General features: G+C 37.8%; 1 protein-coding gene across 20 annotated transcripts in view; it reads right to left on the bottom strand.

Annotated features, from left to right (window-relative positions):
* LOC107567371 (protein tyrosine phosphatase receptor type D) overlaps nt 1-9947 on the bottom strand; it is a 304365-nt gene that overhangs the window by 222402 nt on the left and 72016 nt on the right. For all 20 annotated transcript variants that reach the window (XM_016253039.1, XM_016253041.1, XM_016253044.1 and 17 more), the window contains exons 4-5: nt 3872-3945; nt 201-283 (exon numbers count right to left, since the gene is read on the bottom strand). The gene's annotated coding sequence lies outside the window, so the exon portion shown is untranslated. The remainder of the gene's footprint in view (nt 1-200; nt 284-3871; nt 3946-9947) is intronic.

Raw genomic sequence — 9947 nt, 5'->3', positions numbered from 1 at the left:
GTGTGTGTGTAAGTGTTTGTGTGTGTGTGTGTTCATGCAGTATCAAGGCCTATATCAGCAGGTTTGTGCTTGAAAACAGCCTCATTGCAGCTGAAAAGCATCAAACTGACTCTCAGATCTCTGAAACGAGTCTTGTCTTACTCTAGAGCAGCGTTTGCATGAATCAGACATGAATCTGTGTGTTTGTTCACTGGACTTACACTCGCTGCGGCCCGCAGGTTCACGCTGGTTCCATCTGGATCCCTGAACCAAGACTCAGAAGACGCTCCGAGCCAGACCGCTCCTGCAGGACACACACACACACACACGTCTCTGAAGCTCTCTGTTTCATCTCTCAGTCATTTATCCGTCTGTTTCTCCATTCATCTCATCATCTGTCCAATTCATGTGTTTCCCGTCACCCAACAACCATAATGACCATAAATAACCATAAACCATAATGTCCAACATATCAGGGTGATACCTGTCTTGATGTGAAATTGAATAAAAAGTTCTTAAAGAGTCAATCTTACAGTATCTCACAGAAGTGAGTACACCCCTCACATTTTTGTAAATATTTTATTATAGCTTTTAATGTGACAACACTGAAGAAATGACACTTTGCTACAATGTACAGTAGTGAGTGCACAGCTTGTATAACAGTGTAAATGTGCTGTCCCTCAAAATAACTCACACAGCCAAAGTGTCATTTCTTCAGTGTTGTCACATTAAAAGCTATAATAAAATATTTATAAAAATGTGAGGGGTGTACTCACTTCTGTGAGATACTGTATATATTCTGTGTAAATTATATATATTTTAGTATGTATATATACGAAAACAGCTTACACATTTTTGTTCCCTTGAATATTCCCAGAACGTTATTTTGTTAAGGTTTGTTTTTGACTAGCCAGGAGAGTTTTCTAAACGGAAATAGAATGTTAGTTTTTGGTGTGTAGAATGTTATTCTAACCGGATTCGTACAGATGCTGCAAAAATGAAATTCCAGGATTTTTCAAGCACTACTTTTTTGTTTTCAAGGATTAAAACCAGAGATCTCGTTTATCAAACAATCCCCCGGTTTCACAGACAAGTGTTAAGCCTAGTCCCAGACTAAAATGTAACTCTGAGCTGTTTCAACTGAAAGAAACTTGCACTGACTTTAAATATTTCAGTGCATTTGTTTTGTCTCAAGCTGCACACATGTTTTTTTTTGTGTTTTTTTTCTTAAGGCACATCTATAAAAATGACTTAAATGTCCTAATTGAACTATGGCCTAATCCTGGCTTTGTCTAAGCCCTGTCTGTGAAACCAGGCCGATATCGTTATTATCTTTCAAATTCTAATAAATAAACTAATTAAACAAAACGGTACACATAAAGTGCAGCACGTGCAAAGCATGCAATGACTGTGGCAACTTCACCATTTGAAAGGATACTATGGCAAAGTTACCACTTATTCAAACTGATTTTTTACATTTAATTTTATTTTATGCTTTCATGAATATTTGACTGACCTGAAGAATGAAAGCGATATCATACACTTGGCCATGTTGAGCTATATCATGCTTGTAGACAGGGGAGTGACAATACACTCAGCACACGAGATGAGACTAAATAGAGAAACTTGGTTCACTAGAACAACAAAATTATTCAATTATTTTTTTTTAAGAAATGTTCAAAATATGTGTCTTTTAATCACAAAAGGCAAAACAATGCAATCGTATTTTGAAATGTTTTAACTAATCTAGAACAATTATTTTGGTAATTAAGTAATCTATTGATTATTTTGACAATTGAGTAATCTGATGTTTGTTTGTTTTTTGGTAATAAATATAGATCCAAGTTAAAAACAGGCTTTAGTATGACTATATTTATATATAAACGAAGAGGCAATAATAATTGGTTCAAATAAAGTATAACAACCAAGTAATTGCATGGTTTTATTGAACAATACTGTTAAATTATATAATGTAATGTGCCTATACACAATATGAACGTAACCATCCTAAGTACAATATGCATTATAACAAATACCTGCAGAGGGCGCCAACGGCCTGGTGATGTTTCACTTCACAGCGTGATTAATGTTTATATCCATTTAATTTTAATATCTGGCCACATGCAAACCCAGAGCGAGGTTTTAAACTTATTTTGAAATATGTTGATGTACATCGAATCGCATATTTAGAAATATGTTGATGTATTCTCCTGTGTGGGCATAGGGTCATCAATGATTTAGGCCTACGTTACAAATCTAGTGAGATAACTCACACTGTTTTCCCAGATGAACATCACGCAAGCCAAACTCACAGCACACGCAGAGGAAGAGTTGCATGCTTGTAAATGATAACAGTGAAGCGCATCAGACTTTACATGCGTTCCCAAATGAAACCCAAACAAACAGCACATGCAATAAAAGACCGAACAATGTAATGCAAGCACTATCAAAGGTTTTACCACAAACTCAACTTTATACTGATATCATGAGACCGCTTTTCACTTCAAGTATCATTGTCACGTTTAATATCGCGAGATCTTGTGCGCTCCCGAAAGCCAGCTGAAGTGGCTCTGTATTTGTATCACATTAAAACATCTGCAATGTTTTCACTGGAGAGATAGTTTACAGGGTTATAAAAATAAGCTAAGAATAATCATTAGGACAAGTTCTGTATGAGTTATTTTTAGGTTATTTAAAAAATAACCACTCTGCAACGTTCTGGGAACGTTATGTTATGGCTGCAAAAAAAAAAAAAACTAAAAAGAATGTTACTAGAACATTATTTCTTGGTTCTCAAAAAATAAATAAATACATAAATTCAATAAATAAAAAAGGGGAATGTTTAGGGGAATGTTCTGTGTTTGCTGGGAAACAGATGAGTGTGTGTGTGTGTGTGTGTGTGTGTGTGTGTGTGTGCGTTTGCGTGTATTTGCATGTGTGCGTGTGTGTGTGTGTGTGTGTGTGCACGTATGTGTGTATGTGTGTGTGTGTGTGTGGTATGTGTGTGTGTGGGTGTGTGTGTGTGTGTGTCTCTGTGTGACCAAATGTCCACGCAAGGATATTAAACAGAAAATAGAGTTTGTACAGTAGAGAAACCATCCCGCCTATGGAATGAACCCACAAAAAATGAAAACCAGTATAGGTGTTTGTGTGTGTGTTTAATATGAGTATAATAATATACAGTAAGTATGCCAACAAAACCACTATATGATCACATAACTGTTCTAATTTTGTCCTAATTTTATTATTATTTTATTTTATTTAAATTGTTGTCCTTACATGTAATATTAGCGTAGATTAATGTGTAATTGAATTTAATTTTTATAATTGAATTTGTGTTTTATGCAAATTTGTGAGATATATTAAGATACAGAAGGTATTAAAAAAAGAAGAAGAAGTTTTTAGGTGTAGGAATCTAGCAAGGCAGTTCCAGTGACTGGAATGAGGCTATTCTATTGGCTGTTTTAATCCAACACTGTGGCTCTGTACTCTACAGCTTCAGCAGTGCAATCGTGGGATTAACACTGCTCCAGAACTACCAGGGTTTAACCAGAAAATTAACTTTAAGGTTACATGCAATGGGAAAAGCCCAAGAAACACACCTCAAGTTTACTAGGTTTAATAAGCCTTATCTTTTGAACCCACTAAGATTTTCTTTTTAACTATTTTCCAGTTGACAGGATCACTGGAATATTAATTTATGCCAAACGACCATCACTCTAACATAGGGTACTGTTGGCTTGACAGGCTACAAACTGCTAAAGCAGGTTTAGAAGTACGCAAACGAGACTAGGGAGAGGTCAGAAAGTATTGAATTATAGTTATTCCTTTATTTATTTTTACATTTTAAATTGTTTCAAGTGTAGTAAATCACAGATGCATTTGGTCTTACCGTTCATGAAACCCTCGTCATCTGAGCTGTCTCCGGGCAGAGCAATGAAAGAATAAAACCCCTCAGAATCTCACCTGCAAGACAAGAGCACAACAACAGAAACGGGTTACATCTTAGAATTCAAACTGTTTGTTCTCTAGTGGTTCTGTCTGAATTGATATGTCTGTTTGGAGTTCATGATGTGCTGGATACGTCTCGATTTTGCTTTGGTTCTGGATTTGTGGTGGTCCAATCACAAGTGTTCAGCACGAAATACATGTGTAAATGGGGTACAGAAACGTTAGTTACAGCTGATGATAAATTATCCACTGATGTTAAAGTCCATATGGAAGCCTGTTTCTGCCATGGAATGAAAAACAATAAAGGTAATTGCAACTTATCTTACAATTAAGATAAGTCGCAAATACTTAATTTTTCACAATTGCAAGTTCCAGATGTTTTCTTTAGTAGACAGATATTTTCATCAGTAAGACAACCATTCTGACAGATCAATTTAAATGGATAGTTCACCCAAAATGAAAATTCTGTCATTAAATGATCTCCACCCATTCTCGAGAGTACCACAACAGATGTGTGTGATGCTGCTGACGCAAGAGCCGGCGTTCTGACATAAAACACACATTTGCTGCGGCTTGTTTACAAGCAGAGGAATGCACACGTATGGGTCGTGGTCTGTCGTGATTGTGAATGGTGGCAGGGATTGACACAGAACAGAAGACATTGTTAAATAAAGTTGTTATTTTGGATCTTTGCACACAAAAAGTATTCTCGTAGCTTCATAAAATGACTGTGGAACCACTGATTTCACTGTTTTAACGATGTCCTTACTTCCTTTCTTGGGCTTGAACGTGGTAGTTCCATTGCTGTCTATGCAGAGTCAGAAAGTTCTCGGATTTCATTACAAATATCTTAATTTGTGTTACAAAGATGAACAAAGCGTGGTTTGGAACGACATGAGGGTGAGTAATTAATGACAGAATATTCATTTTTGGTTGAACTATCCCTTTAAACTATGTGTTATGTTGCAGTTCCTCAGAAAAATACCAGCAACCTGGAGAGTCAGTATTTTATATTTTACGTGTCAAAGCCAGTTTTTACTTACATTTGGCTTGGCGCATGTTAATTTTTGACTTGCTGGTGTGCTGTTTTTTGCACTTATTCTCATCAAAGTTAGATCATGTCCTTAATCACGTCAAATAACCACATCCCATGAACCTTTGAGTTTTCTGCCCAACTGTACATCCATCCCTCAGGTCTCATTTTTATTCACATCATATTAACTGTGCTAGCCTGATGTGTAAACAGCAATCTGTCTCATGTGACCAGGTGTAATCAAGCCTCTGCGTGCTTCATTACAGTAGTTTGTCTGTGCACGTGACAGCTGATGATTGACTGGATGATTGATTGACTGATTAGATTCGGGAGCTCCACACGCTGTCAGACCTGAGCAATTAGTCTCCAAGAACGATGAGATAAAACAGCATTAAACAAAGTCCTTTCCACATTCTCGTTCAGTTTTCTCATGTGAGTCCCCGGAGCTTAGCGTTTTATTTAGATTCACGGCTAATTATGCGGACGGATCTGTTTACTCTTCAGATCAAAGTTTCTCCCCTCTGTGTTATTCACAGATCTAAACAGTCCTTTCATTAGCATGGCCAACAAAGACTTTAGCACCGCCCCCTCAGAAAACTCATTAATCAGTGTGCATAATGAGTTTAGTGATTTAGAGTTAAATCCGCCATGCTAGCGGACTCCTGTCTAAAGTAATTCCACTTCCTGGAGTCACGTCAGTGGCCTCAAACTCTGAATTGAGTAAATATACATCTCACTTGATGAAAGAAACAGACTCTACTGTATTATTCTGCTGAAGAAAAGACAAAGGCAAAATTCAGAGTCAAATAACTAGCTTAATGCATGAGTGTGAGTCTGAATTGTATTGATAGCACTAAATATGAATATGCATTACTTCATCTCACTCACACACACACAAAAAAAACACAGATTCAGTATTCCTCAAAATGAATAAAAATAATGCAACTCAGAATATGACGCAAACATGCAATAATTAAATGTTAAACAACACAAATATCCTTTATGTATTTAATCCCATTCTATTAACCAATGTCTTCGATGATCCAGTTCAACCGTACTAATAAGCAAAAATTACTCTAGACAAACATTTGTGTGTCTTTGTTTATTGCTGAAGTGTGTTAAATGTCTTCTTCTGCATTCTACTGTACTTTCCCTTCAGCCTGAGGCACATTCATTTCACTTCTGGTCTGAAAAGGCTTTTATATTTGCCAAAAATACAACTTTTTTATTTTAAAAACAAACAAGCAAGCGCTGTCCAGATTTCAAAAGTAACGCAAAAGTAACGTAACACATTACTTTTCATAAAAAGTAACTAAGTAACGTAATTAGTTACTTTTTTATGCAGTAACACAATATTGTAATGCATTACTTTTAAAAGTAACTTTCCCCAGCACTGATCAAAGAGTCAGGACAGGCGAGAGACAGGGTGGATCACTTACATTTGTAGTTTTTATATTCTAGTGCTAGTAAATATATTTGTGTCGTAGTTTTTCATGTCACTTTTGTATATATCAAATGTCACACTTTTTTTCCTCAAAATATAACGAGGCAATGAAAATGAATCCCAACCAGCCCTAATGAAATCACCCAAAGCGAGCATGAACAAGAAAAGAACAAAGGACCTAATACCGAGCCTTGTGGCACATCATAATTTACCACTGTAAGATCAGATGTTTGTGCATTTATACAAATAAAGTGGTATCTATTTAAAGATTTGAAACCAGGCATTTTTGCCAACTGGGACAGACAGACAAATCAAAGGTCAGTGGATGGCCAGGACAGGTGAGGGGTTTCTAGTTTTATGTCATACAGACTTCTAAAAAGTGAATGATTCATTAAAACCGTAGTAGGAAAGATTACATTTCCTTGACATTATTTTATCAGTGATGCAGTGATATGCATCAGCAATATTACCAACTGATACATTATTGTACCATAGTACTGTCTCAGTAGGCTTTTAATTTGTAAAGCAGTTTAGAGAAGTGTAATAAGTGCTGTGTCATCTGAAGAAGTCTTTCAGAGATGCTTTGTCTTTGACCAGAAACACCTTGCATCTGGTTCAGTTTTGTAACCACTCACTTTTTTGAGTAGTACAGCACATGGAGCTAAAGATATTTCATTTCACAACAACCAAATGGTTGCAGAATTCATCACCGGTTGTTTTTTTCTCTTCAGATCTCTGTGTTGAGTGGGAACTCTTTGATGGTGAATAATTTCTGTCCTCAAACGCTTCACTTTTGTGTGCTAATTTTGGACCTGCTGCTAATTAACAGCTCTGTGCTGAAGAGTTTGAGCATGCAGCCGCACAAACTGTTCCCTGCTGTGTGTGTGTGTGTGTGCGTACCTGCCTGCGTGCACACACACACAAGTTGACACCATTCTGTCAGAGCGCTGTGAGAGCGAAGCTCACTGTTTCTCAAACGAGCAGAGCACAAACGAACCAACAGGAAACAGTTTCCATCACGGAATAATTTCAAACTGTCTTTCTCTCTCTCTTCCTGTCTGTCTGTCTTCAGAAACAGCTGTCTGAGTGTCGTTCGGCTGTCTGGTCCCTGCCGTGACGGTTCCTGACTGTTGAAAAGCTCTTGGTTAATTAACGTGTTCTGCATTAATTCAGACATCCACACAGAGTCATTATTCACAGGAGACGTGTTATACATTTACACTGTATTTGGTGTCTCTGTAATTTAACTACATTTCCAGAGTTTTCCGTAGCAGCATCGGTGTGTGTGTGTGTGTGTTTGGCTCATGGCTGCATCTCCCTGTGTCTATATTTAGTGTGAGTGCATTTGGAGTCTGCAGGATGTTTATTTGAGATGAAATCGAGAGCAGGTGACAGTGAGCGTGTGGGACGATCTCACGGGACTCAATGTGACGCGTGCGACTGCTGATACGCTAAAGCTCCAGTCACTGCTGAGATCTCACACTGGCAGTGTTCATCTGTCTACCTGCATTATCTGCCTGTCTTTCTTTTCTATCTATCTATCTATCTATCTATCTATCTATCTATCTATCTATCTATCTATCTATCTATCTGTCTGTCTGTCTGTCTGTCTGTCTGTCTGCTCATTGTAAGTGAATTAATTTGGTGATCTCTCGCTGTGTTTAAGTGGGGCAGACAGCAGGGGAGGAGAAAAGAGCAATATTCATAAATCTACCACAGAACGAAAGAAAGAGAGAGAGACAGCTGGAGGAAATATGGCCAAAATGGAAATAATGGTCTACATAAAAAGAGGAAAAAGATGAATTAAAGAGCGGGGCGTGTGAAAGAGCAGATGAAGTGAGAGAATGAAGAGGCTGTGTGAGAGATTCACAGATGTGCCGCTAGTGTGCGCTGTTCAACCAGTAATGACACACAGATCCTGACCCAGATACACACACACACACACACACAGAGCGCTGCGAGCATTATGGGAATTGTAGTTCTCATGCACTAAACTGAGCTGATCGTCTGTCTCTCTGTTACTGATATGAACTGCAAGATTACATCATCAGATAAACCAACACAACGAGTATTGCTCAAACACACACACACTGAAAACATTACAGATGGATGGATAAGACAGTGTTTTAAAAGCCAAACATCTTTGAGGCTCATGACGGGGTTCTGGGAGAAACATCAAACCTGAGCCATATAGTGAACGACACCTGTCTCACACACACTGTAAACCCTGAAAGAAGCTGGAACATGTCTCAGTTTGGCAGTGTGTGTGTGTGTGTGTGTGTGTGTGTGTGTGTGTGAGAGAGAGAGAGAGAGAGAGAGAGAGTGTGTGTGTGTGTGTGTGTGTGTGTGTGTGTTTGTGTGTGTGTGTGTGTGTGTGTGAGAGAGAGAGAGAGAGAGAGAGTGTGTGTGTGTGTGTGTGTGTGTGTGTGTGTGTTTGTGTGTGTGTGGCTTGAGTGTGTCCAGGTGAGTGACTGTACGTGCATTTGTTCGTAATGAAATTCAAATCACAGCTTTATGCATGAAATAATAAGCGTGGAATTTAAACATGTCTAATAATAGAGGAGAGATTTGACTCCCGTCTGTCGCACACAGAGACAGCTCTGCAGCCTGACGACAGACAGACAGATTCCCAGCATGAATACAGATTGAAATGATGAAAACTTTCTGAAATCACTAACGCTCACGTGGACAAAGAAATTAGTGTTAAACGCTCATGAAAGATCTTCAAAAACTCTTTTACTTCACGCAGGATGCATTTCTTTCATTCACAATTTTCTCTCAGTTAAACTTCACTAATCAGCGCAGGAATGAGATCTGAAGAAACCATTACCATATTTCACTCTCTGAAGAGTTTTATAGGTCATTAAAATGAGCTTTCAATTCTTTCCACAAAATCTCACATCTAAAGCCCCGCCCCCTGTTAGAGGCCACACCTCTACCTTAAACACGGTTGTATGATCAACTCTCAGACTTACACTCTACAGAGAACAAGTTTACATAGACATATGACCTCTGGACTTCTAACATTTACCCATCAGTCACTGCGCCACCTCAAAACTACATGAAGTTTGACTGATATACAGTATATATGTTTATTTCAGTTAACATTTATTTTATTTCATGAAAGGGTTTCATTTTTAGTTTCAGTTTTAGTTAACCCTATCTATTAAACATATGAAACCTGCTCATTTGCATAAAATAGCCGGATAAACGTTTTTCAGTAACGGACGATGTGTTATTCACACAAGCAGCACATTGCTGTGTTTTACACAGAAATCCACCACTTACTCCGTAAGCATCAGTAGCTGGTTAGCACTGTAACTAGATAACCACTCAGGACGAGAGGACAGAAAAGTGAGTGCTGTTCACTTCAGTGGTTTGTTTGTATTTTTGTCCATTCGCTTTGGCTGAACTTTGATGTTCACAAAAGTTCTAGTTTAAAAACTTCCAAAAACTCTCTAATGCCATTTCCTGGAAATTACATTCAACCAACTGCAATATATACTGTATATATATATATATATATATATATATATATAT

This window comes from Sinocyclocheilus grahami, unplaced genomic scaffold (genome assembly GCF_001515645.1).
Source record: "Sinocyclocheilus grahami isolate Dianchi unplaced genomic scaffold, SAMN03320097.WGS_v1.1 scaffold1151.1, whole genome shotgun sequence".
Lineage (NCBI taxonomy): Eukaryota > Metazoa > Chordata > Actinopteri > Cypriniformes > Cyprinidae > Sinocyclocheilus > Sinocyclocheilus grahami.
The sequence above is the reverse complement of the archived record's forward strand: the minus strand, read 5'-3'. Positions and strand labels throughout refer to the sequence as shown.